The sequence below is a fragment of the Taudactylus pleione genome, unplaced genomic scaffold, assembly GCF_031769625.1.
Source record: "Taudactylus pleione unplaced genomic scaffold, aTauple2 ptg000032l, whole genome shotgun sequence".
In the NCBI taxonomy this organism is placed as follows: domain Eukaryota; kingdom Metazoa; phylum Chordata; class Amphibia; order Anura; family Myobatrachidae; genus Taudactylus; species Taudactylus pleione.
This window is the reverse complement of record NW_028284434.1, coordinates 36496861-36517113: the sequence shown is the minus strand read 5'-3', so window position 1 is coordinate 36517113 and position 20253 is coordinate 36496861.

The window sequence follows — 20253 nt, the reverse complement described above, 5'->3', positions numbered from 1 at the left end:
TTTAAAGTATAAGATCCAAGTTTTATTCATTTATTATAAATGCTGTGAAATAAAGACTATTTTGGTATCTAAGGTTTAATACGTGATAAGTAAGCCGTGTTTGGTATTATACTGATCTGCACTTTCTCAACAGCTTCCCGGTATCATTGGTGTGAAGATCGCAACATGCATTCTCAACTTATGGACCGTAGAGATATAAAGCACCAAAATGTATTTTGTGAAACCAACAGCCTAGATTTGCATGCAGGGGCAATAGAGGAGGCAACAAGCTGTTAGAGGATGTTCTGTGTTCATTTGAATCAATCTGTTAAATATCCTGTAACAGATGCACCCGCACTGGGAACCAATGGGATCAGCAACAAACCTCTCTATTGTGTTGTCTGTTTCTGTAAGGGTATAAATGTGTGTGTTGTGACCCCAGTCTGGAGTCTTCTTGCTGATGCCGGTATCTGGTCCAGAGCGCGTGCGTATGTATGACTGTATCTTGGATCTGTATAATTCTTTGCGCTAAATTGTACTTAGATCACAGCGTGTAACTGACTGTACTTTACTTGAATAATACTTTGTGCTTTGGAAACACATGTTCAAGGTCTAAAGTCTTTATTTTACTGTATGACTGCGTACGCAGTAGTGTCAATTTTAGAGGTTTATAGGCAGGGTTTAGAAGGTATAGGTAGGTGCGTATAGAGGTTGAAATCCAGTATCCTTAACAGGTACTATCTCTCTCTATATGCAGAATACCCTGTCATCAAAGTAGAGGATATAGACATGCATATGTACAGTGGTGTACCCCCCTAGCCACATCAAAATAATTGTCTCCAGGTGCCAAGGGGGCCCCCAGCAGCAACACTAATAGGGGGGGGGATACTATGATTCCAACTCTGGGCTGCACTTTGTAGCATCCGAGAGACATTTCCCCAGGTTGCGCTGTGTGCATCTGTGCATCCCCACCCCCTTCCTGCACTTACACTGCTCCTGCCTGTACTGAAGTCGGTAAGCAATGGGGGTGAAATTACACCATTGCATAGTTACACCATTGCATAGTTACTCCATTGCATATGACCCTAAGTAAAAAAAATTGTCTTAGTGACTTAGGAAATACAGCGCCCTCTGTCTTTGGTATGATTGACGTAGTACCTGTCTGTAATTTGATTCCTCGTATGCCAATACCCCTGACTGGAAAAATTGTGAGATTTTGTGAAAAACCCTGATGATACAGTCAAACCACCGCCTGATATGCCCAAACCGTGGCCTCAAATTGTGAGGCCAAACACACATACTGCATGTATATTCCTCTTTCCGGAGCGTTCTGTTCAGCTGCAAATTGCCATTGGTATGTAGATCATTTTTCTAGTGTGAGGTTCATAAAAAAAATATTTGATGAAGTAATCGCACACCTAGCATGTTCATGTGGCTCTTTAATCAGATTTTTGCCCAGTTAGCCTCTTATATTGAACACAAGATGCCATTGTGGATTTGGGACACTGATAAAGCTGCAAAAGTGTTGATAGGTGCTGTGTGCCTGTCACAAGCTGAGTATCGTGTATCCAGCCTCATTACATCTGGACATAGAATTACTAAGACTTTCAGTCTGACTCATTCCCCATCTGTTTAAGTGATAGCTCATTATGTGGGCAGGTTTAAAACATTTCCTTCTAGTCAGACTAAACATTTATTCCCAGGGTTGTACACAGAATATAAAAAAATATATATTAATACAATTAGCAACAAAAGAAAACAAAATTGTTTCTGCACATTGCAATCCAAAAACTAACTTACAGTGATAAATGTTCTCCATTTTGTAAAATCATTATATCATGGTTTTGACTTTCTAATAACGGAGAAATAGTGTATTGGATAGTTCCTCAATTATTATTTATTCACTATTATTATTATTTTATAATTACATTTGTTTAAAGGAACTAGTGTATATTTTTATTTCTTTTTTTTCCACTCTTTCATGAGGCTCAGAGAACATTGTTTAATAACAATATTGTATCTTCTCCACTGGGTGATTCCCTGCCTTGGATTTTTTTAGATTCCGCTCAACATATGAATCTATTTGTGTTGCAGGGGAGAGGTTGGGACAAAGATTTACACTTGCAGTACAATACTTCCTAGAGTACTGCATGGGGACCTGTCCCCTTTACTCCACATGTAAGTCTCACTAGATTAGTTTGCACATGTGTCATTAATTCTATTTCCTCCAAGAGCAGAAGATGGCTGCTGGATCATATTTCATTATAATTGCCTACTACACACCACTCCTGCACTGGTGCTTTGCACCATTTACACCAGCCAATACAAGAACGTAATGGTAGGGCTCTACGATACTTCAATACAAATCCAGGCGGGTGTGTTATAAGAGATAGACAGTAATTAGTTAGACAATGTCTAGATAGACACCAGATGTTAGACAGTTAATAGTTAGACAAGCATAAAAGTTAGACACAGACAAAAGTTAGACACGCTAAAGTTAGACATGTAAAAAGTTCCATAGGTACAAAAGGTCGACGGGGACAAAAGTTCGACATGAAAATGGTCGACACAAAAATGGTAGGCATTTTTTTTTTCTTTTAGCCCTAAGCTTCACCCTAACCCTAAACCTCCCCTTGGTGCCTAACCCTAACCCTCCCTCCTGGTGCCTAACTCTAGCCGTCTGGATAAGTGCCTAACCCTAACCGTGGGGGTAAGTGCCTAACCCTAACACTAAACCTAACCCTAATCCTTAAAAAATTTTGTAAAAAATTTATCGACAATTTTTGTGTCGATCATTTTCATGTCAAACTTTTGACCCTGTCGACCTTTTTTACTTGTCGAACTTTTTACATGTCTAACTTTAGTGTGTCTGACTTTTGTCTGTGTCGAACTTTTATCCTTGTCTAATTATTAACTGTCTAACATCTGGTGTCTATCTAGACCATGTCTAACTAATTACTGTCTATCTATAGTCCGGAACCCAATCCAGGCTTGCATGCTTGAGTCATCTTCTGTGAGTACTGTAGATGACTTGAGGCAAAAAAGACAAACCAAGAGCCATCTTTTAGAAAGACATACTGTACTTAGCTAATGATATATAATGTACACATAATGAGCAGTGCTTTCCATAAAATATTTAGTAATTTGCATCAGTCCCTGCTCCAGTGGAGCTTACAATCTATATTTCCTATTATAGGGACACACATACACACTAGGCTTAATTTTTTCACCAAATTTTTTATTTCTTTTGATTAATCTACCAGTATATTTTTGAACTGTGGGAGGAAATCCAAGCAAACATGGGGAGAACATAAAAAGTCCACACATGTAGGGCAATTAGCAATACTGACGACTGTGCCAACGTGCTGCATTGTGGGTGACTTAACAAAAACGTATTAATGCAACAATGTGAAACTTCTGCAATAGAATCGCATGTACACTTTTATTGTTTTGATCTTAAAAACTGATTTTTGTTCCTTTGTAACATAAAGCTAATTTTTCAAATATGTCATCTTATAGATCTATATTTATTTACAAAATGTATATGTAGAGGAGATTGGTATGGCTGCCACTGAATAAAAAATATCTTCTGGATGGACGCATTGGGTTTCAGCGGTGACCCTCCTTCATGAGAAGAGCATAATCTGCTGTCTGAGTCAGAGCCATAACGACAGTAAGAGACAGGAGAGATGGGGCGGGGAATTGTGCTAGAAAACTGCATGCTGGGAAGATGGACATTCCAAAGCATCTCTGCTTATCTCTACATCATAAATCCTGTGACTGTGGTTGCCGTGGCATCAAATGACTTGTAAACTGTAAATGATAAACAGTAACAGAACAAAACGATGTCTTCTAACAAGCAACTAAATAGATTTGTGTTTTTTCAAGAAACAAAACCATCTGTTTTCAAGGGATTGAAGCTTCAAGAACTAATTAAATATTTCAACCCCCCAAAAATTAAGTTTTTTTTTTCAGTATGCTAAACTAATAGGCATCATTCTCTCTAAAAAAAAACTCTATGAGAAAAATAAAACCGTTGACACTGCTTCCAAGTCAGCGAAGCTTCCCGAGAAGATAGGTTTGCTAACATTTCAATATATACCTCAAGCTAATCCCCTTTACGGCTGCTTTCATGGGGTACAATCTATGGCTTTGCAAAGTTACGTTTCAGTTGGAAGATTTTAATGAAATCCCCTTGCTTTTCCTTGCTTCCCTGCTCCCGAGAGATATCTCCCACTCTAGAAGTACAGTTGCTTTATTTATTTTTTTCCCTCATACTCAATTATTTTTAGCAAATATAATCCAACCCAATTTTTTTTCAGCACACATCTTTAAATCATGCCCTTTTTACCAAAGGCTAATGCCTCAGCTAATGAAACCTGAAGATTATACCACAGAACTGTTGGAACTCTCAGCAACAATTAAGAATTTAATTAAAATACAATAAGATAGTTATTGCAGGGTAATTAAGATGTAATAATTGATAAATGTCCTATTAGCATTTAATAATTACAAATATTACTGATAACATAGAAGTTACGAAGGAAAAACGACTCTCTTATTTTCTACTGTAAAATCATTTAAAAACTAAGCTACAATAATAAATTCCCAAGAAGGTTTGTCAATGCCCTTCAATTATATTTGTGTATATGTGTGGGTACTAAGTAAGTGGAATTTGCTACTAAGCTTTGGAGAACCATCAAGGACAGTTGCTTATTCCCCACGGACACAATTAACCTTGCAATACTATGTTTCCTCACCCTGTTGGGCAGTTTTGATCAATAAAGTTTTGGTTTATTGTCTTAATATTTTATTAACATTTATTTATATCGCTGTTTACATTTGGGAACAAAACAGTAATAAGACGAGGCTGCAAGGGTGTAGCTACAGCAGGTGAAGCTTCTACGAGGCCCAGGCCGGCCATCCTCCTAGTTACGGCTTTTCTATTCTTACCAGCGTGCTGCCGCATGGCAGCACATCTCTTATCACTGGCCCATACGGTTCCATCGCTCCTCACTGGGCGGAGGCGTGGCTGTGTTTGGTTTACACATTCACCCTTGTTTCCTGCAAGGAGCATAAATATGTGACAGATTTTTTACTGAATGATAGCCTTCTTATATACCACCTTATATAATACACAATTAGGATTCGGGAGACTATATATATTTAAATATATTTTTTCATGTACAATACTTACTATAACCTAATCACCATTCATTTAAACCTTGTATGTCAACTAAGCTGACAAACATTAGATAATTTAGAATCATAATGTATAAACTGCTAAATAATTTGCATATATGCAAATTATTTGTAGCTTAAACATTATGGGGTATATTTACAAAAGTGAGACTTTTTAGAAGTGGAGATGTTGTCCATAGCAACCAATCAGATTCTACTTAACATTTAAATAGCACCTTCTAGAAGATAATAGATAGAATCTGATTGATTGCTATGGGCAACATGTCCACTTCTAAAAACTGTCACTTTAGTAAATTTACCCCTATGAATCTATAATTAGAGCCTGTTGCTATGGGGACCTTATAGGTCTTCCTATGCCCCTGCAAGACTGGGTAATAACAGACAGATAAAGCCTGCTCACAAGCTTACAACCTATAGGGAAATAGATATTGGATAGATGAGGATGTGCTATATATTGCTTACGGGTCCAGTCAGATTGCAGAGTTTCTTGGTGGACTACATGACCCCGTCACACAGCAATGGTGACCTGGGGTCAACAGGATTTGTGATTGTAGAAAGAACATAAGTAAAGTTATGTGTGGATTGTGTAGAGGGGAGGTAATTGGGTCAGATAGCTTATGGAGGTTATGTGGGTGGTTCTGGAATTTGATAAGCTGCCTGAAGAGGTGAGTTTTCTGGGAACACTTACATTTTTGGAAATTCAGAGAAAGTCTTGCTATGCAAGGGAGGGTATTCCACTGAATACAGGCCTGTAACCCTAAATGGCTGCTGGCAATGAGTGTGGAGAAGCAGATGGTTGAGTTTGGCGATATTTTGACATAAGTGAAGAGATGTACAGTATGTTAGTGAATATTTGTTGATAGCTCACTATGTAATCAGAAATATTTTAGATTAAATTTGGTAGAATACATGCAACAAATGTAATAAGAAGGTACAGAAGATATTGCTATTGATATAGTCTATTAGGGTGGTGGTCGCAATAGGTGTCAGACGGAATAAGAAAGTAACCGTAAGCCACGCAGAGAGGCGTTAATCAGAGTTCTGGGTTTATTGATAGCAGCAGGGTAAGAGTGGTAGACAGAATAGTGGTATTGCAGGGGTTAACAGTGGTATTTACGTGTCTCACCTCAGGAGCTAATTACTCTGCACAGTACTGTCACTCTCTACATCAGGGGTGGCCAACCAGTCTGTAGTCAAGTTAAAGAGACGGTAGCATGGGGCGTGGCCTAGCTGTCACGAAGATAAACAAATTCCACATAAAATACATTGAAAAAGCCACAGCCACATAAAATATATTTTAAAAACCATATCCACATACAATACATTTTGAGATCCAGAACCACATAAAATACATTGACAAAGCAAGATTCACATAATACACACTTTAGCTCCTCTATGTGTCACTCCAGCCCCCCAGCCCACAATTATGTGTCATTGCAGCCCCCCATACCACTGCAATAGCCCTCCATGTGTCACTCCACCCACCAAGGAGTTATGCGCCCTGCATTTGTGCCCCTTATGCAGAGTCCCTGCATTTGTGCCCCTTATGCAGTGTCCCCTTTGGTTCTGCCCCATATGCAGTGCCCCCTAAAGCAGTGCCGCTTATGCAGTACCTGACCACGCTGGCTCTGGCTCCCACCACTGCCTCTGACTGGATCGAACTAGACCGAGCAGGAGCACAGGGCAGGCTCCTCACATCGCTTGTGACGTCATGATGTCACCCGCACACTGCATCACTGGGAACGCTGACTTCTGATCGCTTCAGAGGCCAGCGTTCACAGTTCAAGAGGAGGAGCCGCATCTCAAAACCAAAAGAGCCACATGAGGCTCGAGAGCCCAGGGTTGGTCACCCCTGCTCTACATAGTAAAGATGGAGCCAGTTACACATGATAAGTAGCCTAGCAGTGATGTCATCAGGTCAGAGGTTGCGACTCCTCCTGATTCTGGGTCCTAGTGACCAGCATGTATGGTAGAGAGAGGAGACAGTGCTGCACTGTTCTCTAACATTACCTCGCTCTGGGCAGTCTCTGGTTACATAAAAACATATATCACACTTTGCTCAATAATCATTTGGCAAAGTCCATCCTGTAATCGGAAACATTCGGGTTATGCATCAAAAAAACAATGAAACATATCAACGCATATCAAATGAATTCCAATCCACATGCTTTTGGGAACATGTTAATTACTTGTGACATCAGAGTCATCATATCAGTAACATTATCTTAATTCGTCACAAAAGTGATGCTGATAGACTTCCTTTCCAGTAACTCATGGTGCTTTGTGCTGTAGGGCAAGTCTATTCAGGGCCAGATGAATAATGGTGCGGGTGGAGCTGCAGCTCCTGGCCCACCCATGAAAATAGGCCCACAGGATCTGCTGCTGTGTGATGTCCATAGCCCCACCCACTGAGACTCCGCTGTGCTGCTACCGCTATCCCCGTCCTACCCAGTCATCCCACTTGGGAGAACTCAGTCTATTCTCCAAGTATAGTGAGTTGGGGGCACAGGTGTAACTAACATGGCGTGGGTGTAGTAGTTACTGCTTAGTGGGTCTGCACTGCCTCCAAGGCCAGCCATCCCCTCTGCACCCTGTCACATCGTCAAACAGAACCCAACTGCCTGATTGTGGGAGGAAATGTGTGATGGCCGCCTCCCTGCGTTCTCTACCCAGCAACCAGTGTCGGTTTACCAGCAGCAGGACCCGCACACAGAGTGGCAGGCTGGGCACTTTCTGCATTTGATGCTGGAGGCAGCAGTGGTGGTGAAAAGTGTAATTACAGTTATTTCAAACTTGGCTGGTTGCTGATTTTCATTACCTGGTCCTGCCATCCTGACTGTGGTACTGACAGTAGCAGCACTGACAGGGATGATTTGACCTGTCCATCGTCTTACATATCCAGCCTCAGACAAGCTCTGTCCTTGATGATAATCAGACTGAGGAACACAATGGCTGCGAATTGAACCCAGCAGTGACATTATAATATAATGTTGAAAATATTATCAAGCCTATGGAAGCGACTGTATCAAATATTATATTTATCTTTGTGTGTGTATGCATGTGTATAATATATATATATATATATATATATATATATTGTGATAGAAGCACTGGAGAAGTGTGGAATGGCTTCTATGTGTGTCCCAGGTACCTGTCCTATGTATTTTAAGCCCCCAGGAGAAGTCTGTTTTACAAACAGGTTTGAGTGTCGGCTTTTGGTAAAAGATGGATAATGGGACCTGGTGGTGTGGATGTGAGAGAGAAGGGAGGGCTCCATCCACAGGGTCATTTCAGGTGTTAGGCCTTTCAGCCTGAGAGCAGGCTAATGAGTGGTTACACCTGGAAGTGGCTCATAAGAGCTGTGTAATGTCTTGGTGCAGTGTCTCATACCTGGGAGAGCAGGCCCACAGGTTAGCTTGCTCTGAGACACTGTTAGATACAAACCTGAAGGTACTGTGGACGTGAACTTGTTTTGTGTTCTGTTAGTGAGGGAACCTACTGTCTAGTTAGAGCCCAGATGGGCTAGGATTTATTTTAGGTTTTGTTTATTTGATTATTGGTGTTGCACAATAAAACTGGTGCCGACCAGCTTGCACGAAAACCCACGACTGGAGTGCTGTTTCCTTGCTGCTTTGTGTAAGGAGGTGTCCATCTACCCCAGGAGAGGGACCCCTACCCCGATCATATCACAATATATATATATATATATATATATATATATACTGTATATATACTAGAGATGTTCAGTTTGGTTCGCCAGAAATCCGAATCCACCCAAATTTCGTGAATCCGAGTAAATCTGGCTAAATCTGGGTCGCAGTTCTAATTTTATATCCTAATTTCGAGTTTTGGATTGCATAAATTACATGATTTTAGCTGTTTTCAAAACTTTTTATCTATTTTTTATTTAAAAAATCCAGATCCAAAATCAAAACCAAAACACTTGAGGGTGGTTTGCAAAACAAAATCCAGATCCAAAACCTTGAAGGAGATACAGATCCAAAACCAAAACCAAAACACGGGGGTCGGTGCACATCCCTAATACATACACACACACATACATACATATAGACACAAGATAATACTGACTGTGGTAGGAGTTGTTTGAGGTAAAAATAATTCTATTAAGTTAATTGCCCTGGGGTCCCCAAAAACCAAGCCCTAGTGCTGCCAGGTGGTGAGGAGTATCGGTAGCAGTGGATGCAACGGACCTGAGTAGCAGAATCAGCCAAGGATCAGACAATGGACTGAAGCTGCCAGGCCAGCCGTGGTGGTGATAGGTAAACAGTGCTCAGACATTGGGCTCCATTTATCATCAATACTTATTACCAACGTTGGTGTTATCGCTACAGTGACAGACAGCTGTAAGGTAAGAAAACAAATGTAATAACCAGTCGACGCTAGTGTCATAAACTTAAAATGAATCAGAAAGAGTACTTCCCTTAATTCTTTATATTTCAATCACAAGTAGTCTGTTTCGTCCCAAAAGTATGAGTCATGTAATAACACAAGATTACACACTAAACCATAGTGTAATAAGGTTAACATTTATTACTTTTGTAAAATATAACAGGTTATGTAATGGGAAATTACCAGATCTCCCTCATAAAAGGGCCCGTAGATGTTATAAGTTGGAGGTCTTTGGAAACCTCATGGGGACACCTTTTAATTTAGGTAGAAAGTCTGGAGTCACTCCTTCAATTCCTCAATATGGTCACACTCCAACCAACGCGTTTCGAGAGGTTCACCTCTCTTCCTCAAGGTAGTGTGACTCTCTCCTTCTGGCAAGGCTTTTTATACCCTGTCTGTGTATTCAATCCGGGTCAAAAGGTCATTGGTTTCATATTATATAAATACTAGAAAAAACTCTCCTAATCGTATACATATAATTCATCTAATTCTCTATTATTCAATTCAGCTAAATCCTAATTTAAAAAGTGACACAAACATCCTTTAAATGTTAATATTCGATTTTCGCCGTGCCGGAAGTGCGTCATCACTACTTCAGGCCGGCGTTAAGGAACCGCTACATGGAGGCAAATCCTTTGACGTAAGAATGTGCACCGCCTTCTTCTGCCATCAAGAGCGCCGGGGACACATACCAGGATGTTATTGTACTTCCCTCCTGTGGACTGCAACCTGGAACGCGATCACCGGAAGTGCATCATTGCTACTTCCGACCGGCGTTAGCACGGAGCTCCACGAGGGTCAATCCTGATGTGTGTACATTTCCTTCTGTCTTCCAATCCACATTTCAGCACTTCTTCCAAAGTTCCAATACGCCAGAAAATCTGGAACCTAATGCTTTCCCCCTATGCACCGCATCTTAGAACTCCTCTTCGGATTTTGGTGGCCATCTTAAATGAGGGCAATTGGAGCCATAAGTTCTTAAGAATTCCTACAGGTTTCAATCAACCCAAAAGGTTTATATGAGACATTCTAATGTGTTTTTCTTCAAATAGATCTTGAAGGAGAAAGAAAGGGGAATATCATCAATAGTCTATAAAACTTTACTTAAAGATCCATAATAAATATCCATAAATAAGATACCCTAAAAACGGGATAATATTCCCTATTTTTAAGAAAATGTAATTAGACATATAATCCAATAAATAGATAAAAAGTATTTTTATGATCACATAAATTTACATAAACAAGCATAAAATTACAATGGAGACCTAATAGAGGCTTAAAAAAATATCTAAAAAGAAATGAATAAAAGGAAGGATAGAGTAATCTAGAGTACTTTTACTTTACCCTTGAACTTTTAAAGGAACCATTTTAGCTCAAAGTTCAAACCTCTAGGAGCTAACGTTTTTAACTTTTAAAATAAAGGGGTTATGTCTCATTGGGAAATGGAGCCCAGAGAGAAACTGAGCTGTGCAGAAATCCTTGTGGTAGATGGGCCCGGCCTTGGTTTGTACCAAGGATCTTGGTTAGCGCTTCCCTCCTTGAGTGAATTATTATAATATAATTACATTTAGAAATGCTGAGTTTTTTGGCACAATTTATAATTGTAATAAACTCTATCTATCTATCTATCTATCTATCTATCTATCTATCTATCTATCTATCTATCTATCTATCTATAGTATATATTAACTAATGGGGTTATTTGGTTACAAATAAGTCTGTCTGTATGCTTGCATTAATAATGATAGGCAGCAGTAAGCACACCCCCATACCACTGTTGTAGAACACTGCAGAGAAATGGGTCTCTATAAAAGCTATGGGGGGAAAGGGTCCTTTAAAATTTAGCAGTGGGGCCCACAAAGTTCTAGTTACTGGGGCATATGATGTCGCTGCATTGGAGTGAAAGGCTGCACACGTTCTCCATGCGCAACATAAGGTCTCAGCGCCCCCTCAGCACCTAAAGGGACAGATTAGCCCAGCAGCCTGAAGTCTGTGAAGTCGGCCTGGGCCTCCTTATGACCATCCCCACTAGTGTGTCTATACGCGCACTAGTAAAGAGACCCAGGTCACCTTGGTCTGCCTCCCGCACTGTCCCATCCCATTTATGTGCTTCCCACACCCTGCAGCACAGGCCACACCCCCACAGCATTGGTCATGCCTACCACATCACTAGTCGCACCCCTGCATTGCTGGTCACACCCCCTGAGGCAGCACACAACAGGCCCTTCATAAGTTACAGCTCCAGGCCCATGTGCACCTTAATCTGGTACTAAGTCTATGTCACCTCTATTGTCACACTCTATTTTGATGGTTTCACTCTGTTCCAGAAGACCCAATTCACATAAAGAATAACTATCAAAATTGCTCCTCTCTGCGCTGCCGCTGGTTCACATACCGACTCTCCGCTCCATACTCTGGCTCCATGGCAGATCTCCCGTGTCTCTGGACAGCATTCATCCAGGTTCGGGGGCTGCTTCTCCTCCCTGCGACTTCCGACATTCTCACTGACTTCCAAGTGCAGCAACCCCCCCGGCGCTGGCTTCTGGGCGCCGCCATGATGGTCAGTATCAGGTGACCAGACCCCCACCAACAGGATACCAGAATTCTCTCACCTGACGCTTGCAGCCAATCCCAAATTAACCAGCGACATAAAAGTACTTCCTTTGCACACAGCACTTGCCAGTGCAATGCTGTCCACAGCCTAGCTGTGTGCTACACAGTGAGCTCCTGTGGATTCCCTTTCCTTGCCTAGAGACTCCAAGTGCAATTACCACCTTGCTGCACTACTGGCTCCAATACTCTGGTCCCATTACGGTTATCTAGCATTTCGGTCCCATATCGGTTATCCAGCATTCTGGTCCCATTCCAGTTATCTAGCAATCTTGTCCCATTCCGGTTATCCAGTATGCCAGTCCCATTCTGGTTATCCAGTCTTCCGGTCCCATTCCAGTGTTCCAGCATTTCAGTTCAATTCCGGTTATCCAGCATTCCAGTTCCATTCTAGTTATTCAACCTTCTGGTCCAGAGCTACTTCGGGTTCCATGTGATCCAGTATCCTACTGGTTCCAGGCTGGTTGACATACCAAAACTCTTCCTATTTCTAGCTACCTGCACCTGTGTGCCTCCAGCATCTTTCTACTGGTTCCTATCAAGACTCTGGCTGCCCCACCGGTGCCTTCAGTCACCAGCAGTCATATCTTGCCCAACCAGTATATACAGTGCACTCCTATACACTCTTGTATCTGTGTTTTAGTTCATGAACAGTGTGAGGATACGGGGTTCTCTCAATCACCCAGACACCGAGCAGATGAAACCAACGTGATGGTTTATTTTTCCACAGCACACAGAAATAGATAATATGTCAGGACAAGCAGTAAATCCAGTGAGCGGGCAATAAACAGGTAGCAGTCCAGACAGAGGCAGTCCCAGTAGAGTATAATGTCCCAGAACAATTCCACAAAATAGCTAGAGACCCTCAGTCCCCACAGTAGAAACTATCACTGATCACACAGCAGTGAATAGCGTATGTCCACTCAATCGCTTCCAGGACCCCACACGTAGAAACTATCAGAGATCACACAGCAGTGATAGTCCCTAGGTCCAAACAATTGATTCCAGGATCCCATACAGTAGAAGCTAATCACAGAACACACAGCAATGAATAGCGTATAGGTCCTTGCAGAATTTCCAAAGTATAAATCCACAGAACTGGTGATGCGTTCCACTAGTACCATGGCAGAGCGAGGCCTCTTAGCCAAAGTCAGCGACTAACATGTGGAGTTGCCTTCAGTGACCTGTTTTAAAATCTTCCAATTTCCCACGATATTGTGACCTCCCAGGGGGGGTTGCACCGTTTCCTGATTGGTGCGAGTCCCTTATGCTGTCACTTTCTCCTACCTCCTCCGGATATTACTTCCCTGACGAACACCTGCTGGGATGGTTCCGTTCAGTCTACCAGGTTCACGTGAAGCACAAAACAGGCAAATGGAAGGAGGAGTAAATCCTGAGCGTCCCCTGGGGAGGTGGGAATTAACTTAGAGGGTCTTTTGTTTTGGGAGGTGTCACCTTGCTCTAACACAGACATATGGACCAGGCTAACATCAAGGCTTATCCAGTATTAAACATTTCAATAACTTACATTATTACAGTACATAATAGACATGCTAATGAAAATGTGTGTCCTGAGAATGATCACACATACACTAGGAGACGGGAAGTTGAACACAAAAGGACTAAAAAGTAAATTGATCTCTGCAAGGACTGAGATGCTGCCAGTACATTTGTAACACACATCTCATGTCCTCACATTCCTCTCCCACTTTTTAGGCCTTGTTCCCTGGGGGGATCCAGAACCACTACTGACTGGGCGAGGTGGGGTGCAGGGTAAAGCATCTTGTGGGTGAGTGTGCCACCAGTGTCCCACAGAGTAATGTAACATAAGACCCAGGATGTAAGAAGCAGTCTAGTTAGACAATCCGCAAGTACAGAATTACAATATAACATGTCCCCTTTTTCCACCAGAGGATTTAGCAATTCCCCCAAGTCAGACGTTCGGTGTTCCCCCTTCACATTATCACACCCCTTTCCCCAAATCATACTAATCGGGCATCCTAACACCCTCACTTCTGGAACAAAGGGGCAGTGGGTACCTTCCCCCTCACCACCTTGTACAAGTAACGGTTGCCCAGGGGCAGGCAAATATTGGGTCTCTTTACATGGCACTTCTGTGGCAGTGTCCATTCCTTCCTCCCCCAAACACCAACTGGGGGGCTGACAACTTTCAGTGCAACATGTGGGCTCCTCACGGCTCGGGCCCCAGGATGAACCTTGTATATGGAACAATGCAGTTAGTGGCTGCAGGGGAGCCACCAGGACAGGCTGGTCCTGTCCCAGCCCTCCCCCTTCAAAAGCCAGAGTCTCACCTGGAACTTCTTCTGGACTGTCCTCCTCCTTGGTAACTCCCTCTTCTAGCCCGGTCGGCTGGATAACTGGTTGGGTACCACACCATGTTTTAACCGCTGAACACTCCAAAATGATCTCCACAAATGCCTCGTGTTCTGTGAGATGCAGGGGGCCGGGTGGTGCAGTGCCTTCTCCCTGGGGTGGGAGAAGGGGTTGCAAGCGCTGTCTCCTGACATCCACCTGGTCTGTATTTGCTGGAATCTTACTAAGGGCAGGCAAATCCCCTGGCACATAGTTACAGTCCACACCACTGTCCGAGTTATTACAGGGTGATAACAAATCCTCTTCTGATTTATGATCTGATGTTAGGTTAACAGTCTTTGCTATCCATGTTCCATTTAAATCACAGGGTACGTACCAACATTTTGCCTGCAATTCCTCAGTTTCCAAATAGGGGATCGGGTACAAGCCTTCATATCCTTCAGGGGGAGTTAGGATAGCAGGACATACACAGGGCATTTTCTCCTCAGCCTCCCCCGATGAAATAAAAGAGTCTGCCATTGCCAGTTCATCATGATGGGCCTCTCCCAGCTGAGTATGCTGAACCGCCTGGACCACGATGCCATCTGCGACTGGTATGCTTGTGGTTGGGAAGTGAGATGATACTCCCCCAACCTTGGTGATCTCCTCTCGGACACCGTCCTCATAGGTCCCCTGGCAGCTGGTTAATAGGTCTCCATCTTCCACCTCAGCAAAAGGGAAGGTGTAGTGCGACTCCTCCTGGGGTGCCTGTATTATGGGCACTGCTTCCTTCACTTGGGCGCTAGCCTCTCCCAGTATAGTACACTGGGCAGCTGTGTCCTTTGGGAGTGGGAGAAGCTGTTGCAGGCGTTGCCTTTCTGCATTCACCCTGCAACACTGGTCCCGCCAGCCTGGGGTATCCAGGAGACCACGATCTGAGGCCTCTTCTTCTGCCACAACAAAGCACGACTCCAGACACTCCAGCTGTTCCCCCACACTCATCCGTGGGCCGAGATGGAGGATAAATGTCCGATAATCAGTGAACGCTTTGGTGGGGTCCCCCTCGTCCTGGAGTATACACTGAAGGATTTCCCTGCGCGTGCCGAATTGGCCAGGGATGCCCCGCAGCTTGCATTCTGCTACCAACTCCTCCATGCTCATTTCGTCCAGAGGGCTTAGGGGCCCCCCTGACAATGACCCCGCTCCACTGGTAACAGTTAATTTTGGGGCAACCCCCTCGGTTGTCTGGCCGGGTTGCAGTAGTTCTATTTCGGATCTTTCCTCTGGGTCTATCCAGGAGGACCACTTATCCTGCACCTGCCCTTCTGTCTTTGTACAGTGGCTTCCTTGTATCATTTGGGCCATTGTAGCCTTCACTTCCTCTGCGAATTCTTCAAACTCTGGTTCATCCAGCATCTTCCATGTGACTGCTTCACTTCTGCAGTGCATGAAAGCATCTCCCAGATAACACAATTTGTCTGTTAAGCTGGATACTCTCCACCCGCTAATCATCTTCCGAGCATCATTCCAGTATGCCCATATGTACTGCATCCTTATAATAAATAATATATCCGGCTTCCTAGCCTGCCAACATACCGACGTACCTCCATCCACGAGCTTCACTGCCCTGGGAGACTTGAGGCACTGACTTTCTTTCCTTAGCACCATTTTACCTTTTACAGGACTGACGACCACTTAGTTGGCCTGATCCTCTCTTCTCTATTGTGAGTGACTTCACGCTTTCACTGCTCCTTGATTGATGTCTGAATGATCCCACTGTCGCTGCCGCCAAATGTGAGGATACGGGGTTCTCTCAATCACCCAGACACCGAGCAGATGAAACCAACGTGATGGTTTATTTTTCCACAGCACACAGAAATAGATAATATGTCAGGACAAGCAGTAAATCCAGTGAGCGGGCAATAAACAGGTAGCAGTCCAGACAGAGGCAGTCCCAGTAGAGTATAATGTCCCAGAACAATTCCACAAAATAGCTAGAGACCCTCAGTCCCCACAGTAGAAACTATCACTGATCACACAGCAGTGAATAGCGTATGTCCACTCAATCGCTTCCAGGACCCCACACGTAGAAACTATCAGAGATCACACAGCAGTGATAGTCCCTGGGTCCAAACAATTGATTCCAGGATCCCATACAGTAGAAGCTAATCACAGAACACACAGCAATGAATAGCGTATAGGTCCTTGCAGAATTTCCAAAGTATAAATCCACAGAACTGGTGATGCGTTCCACTAGTACCATGGCAGAGCGAGGCCTCTTAGCCAAAGTCAGCGACTAACATGTGGAGTTGCCTTCAGTGACCTGTTTTAAAATCTTCCAATTTCCCACGATATTGTGACCTCCCAGGGGGGGTTGCACCGTTTCCTGATTGGTGCGAGTCCCTTATGCTGTCACTTTCTCCTACCTCCTCCGGATATTACTTCCCTGACGAACACCTGCTGGGATGGTTCCGTTCAGTCTACCAGGTTCACGTGAAGCACAAAACAGGCAAATGGAAGGAGGAGTAAATCCTGAGCGTCCCCTGGGGAGGTGGGAATTAACTTAGAGGGTCTTTTGTTTTGGGAGGTGTCACCTTGCTCTAACACAGACATATGGACCAGGCTAACATCAAGGCTTATCCAGTATTAAACATTTCAATAACTTACATTATTACAGTACATAATAGACATGCTAATGAAAATGTGTGTCCTGAGAATGATCACACATACACTAGGAGACGGGAAGTTGAACACAAAAGGACTAAAAAGTAAATTGATCTCTGCAAGGACTGAGATGCTGCCAGTACATTTGTAACACACATCTCATGTCCTCACAAACAGGAACTTTATTGGGCCTCCCAGCTTTCAGCCACTCACCCCAGATTCCACTCCAGCCAAAGACTCCAGCCCGGTTCCAAAGACAAATATTAATGTGACATAAACAAATGGCGCCAACCCGTAAGAGAATAGAATAAAAACAATATACTTTTCTCTTGCACATGTGAGAGGGGCCGTTTCCAAGTGACAACCCCAATCAATCCTGAAAAGAGCACTTTAAAAAGGCATTTAGTTGTGATCATCTGTAGATTTTCAAATCATCTTTACTTTCTATAACTGTTATTGTTAGGAATCTGCCTGGAATTTGCTGCCCATGTTAATATATGTCCTGTTGGATGGTAGGTATACACCAGTGGCCCTCAACCTTGCACTCAGCTCTCATCTTGGCTTATGATTCGCCTCACAGGAGCACAGGTGGATGTAGCAATCTGTTTGATTCAGTGGGGGAAAAGGTTTGCATAGCATTTTATTGCAAAATGTAGTTCGTACCCATTCATTGTGTATATTTTAGAGATGACTGATTTGGTTTTGCTTGAAAACCAAACACACATGAACTTTGGGGTTTCGAATCGAACCAAGTCCCAGCTCGGATAACTTTGGGGTTCCGGGTAGTACAGAGGGCCTGATTCAGACCCGCTCGCGAGCGCTATACGCTCGCAAGCGGGTCGTTGGTGGCCCACTGCACATGCGCACGACGGAGCCGGCTCCGTTGCGTGCATGCGCGAAACCCGGATAGCGACGGGCAATCCGTCGCTCCGGGTCTGGTACCAAAGGGGGCGTGCTGTCGATGTTGACTGACAGCACGCCCCCTTTGGTGGGCGGGGCGGGGGCGTGGCTGCACAGATGGAGGCGTTCCCATGGGAATGGCTACCGTCTGGGGCCGGCCCCACTGACATCACAAGTGATGTCAGTGGGAGTGCTTTCGGCTCTGTTAGAGCCGAAAGCACTCTAGGGCTTGCGGCAACGAGACCCTACCACAAGGGTCTCGTCGCAAGCCCGATGGTCTTGACCATCTCGACCATCTTCCTGGCCGCTCGCTATAGCTGTGGGTGGTCACCCACAGCTATGCGAGCAGCCGGGAAGCCGCTCTTAAAAAACAGAAGGCCGAAGGCTGGCCCTGATTCAGAGCGAGCGCTCTGTCAGAGCGTCCGGCTCTGAATCAGGCCCAGAGTCCCAACTTGGGCCTTCTTGCAAGTTCGGAATTGGGATCTAAAAACCAGATCTCGTGTACTGTATATTGGATTGCATTTAAGTCCCCCCCTTGTGATTTCAGGTGCTGTGAGGTGGTCAAAATTAACTGTAAATAAATGTTATTGATACAATTAATAATGCTGTAGGAACAAAAACATGTCCAAGTTACATATTTTAATCAATTCTGAAATAAATCCAAAACCAACCTGAACCAAAACACCTGTGCACATTCCTTGTATATTTTCCACTTGGTTAAAAAAAAAATTTATGTTTCACTTGTAACCTTAAACATGGTTCTCTTTATTTTTACCCTTTTATCACTGACAAGGAGATACATTCTGGTGCTGCACACTACACGTCAGCTTTCCAAGTCTTCTTCTATTGTATAAACAGACACGCAGTAAAGCAAGATATACCTATGCTTTATTGAAGACATAAAAATCATTTTGATCAAAGGTCATCTAGTTAGATTAGATAATCTCTTTATTTGCAGAGGTAACAACAATGATGTCTACTTTAGTTTCAGTAGCCGATAATGGGCTTTGCCCACACAGGCAATGTCTGTCAGGAATCCATTACACTGTTCTGGCTCATTAGTTATGCTAAGTGAGAATAGGGACCTGCTAATCAGTTTCCTGTAAGTTATACTGTAACTATACCTCTGTGATGAAATGCATACAGTGAGCCAGATGGATCACGCTTCATGTATACAATAATGAGGGGAAGTGTATCATCTCACAATCCTATTCATAGCAGTAACGTCAGGTTTTACATGATGATCACAGTCTATGATTGGGTCTGTACTGTACATGAGTAGTCTGTATTGTATTGTGTACAGTTCTCTAAAATGAGACCACAAAGTATGGAGGTGAAGGCTATATTTTGCATTTTATTATTTCACACTTTCCTCATCTTAAAACTTTTTTGTGGTCTTCCCATTTAGTAATGTGTTATAGTGGGCCAATTTCCCAGTCTTTACATGACCAATATACATTAATGTGTACTGTCATACCACTGAGCATTATAGGTAGTAGGGATGTGCAGGTCCAGTTCTCAGAAAACTGACAGCAACCAGATATAGGGGTTCCGAGTCGAAACGAGTCCAAGGGATCTATATACTAAGCAGTGTTAGTAGACAGAGTGAAAAGTGATAAGAAGTGATAAGGTGCCAGTCAATCAGCTCCCAACTGTCGTTTTTCAAACACAGCCAGTGAGATGGCAGTTGGGAACTGATTGGCTGCCACATATCACTTTCTTATCACTTTTCACTCTGTCTCCTAACACTGCTTAGTAAATAGACCCCCAAGTTCGGAATGCCTTTGGGGTGCCAATCCAAATCGAGTCCCGGTTCGGATCTTCCTGCGGTTCGGAACTTGGAATTAAAAGCCAAACTCGGGTTTTGGATTGCAGCTAAAAGGTCATAATGATGTAATTTTAGGTGTTTTTTTTATATGTATATATCCAGATCCAAAACCAAACCATGTGAGGGTGGTTTTGCAAAACCAAAAAACAAAACACAAAAATGAATCCAGATCCAAAACTAAAACCAAAACACGGGGGTCAGCGCACATCTCTAATTGGTAGTGTAGCTCTTATTTGGAGGTGTATTTTTGTCTAGTCACTGCAGCAAATCAGCAGCATTTTTGGGGGGCAGGAAGGAGTTTGGGAGTGACATAGCTCACACGCACCCAATGGATGCTGCCAGGG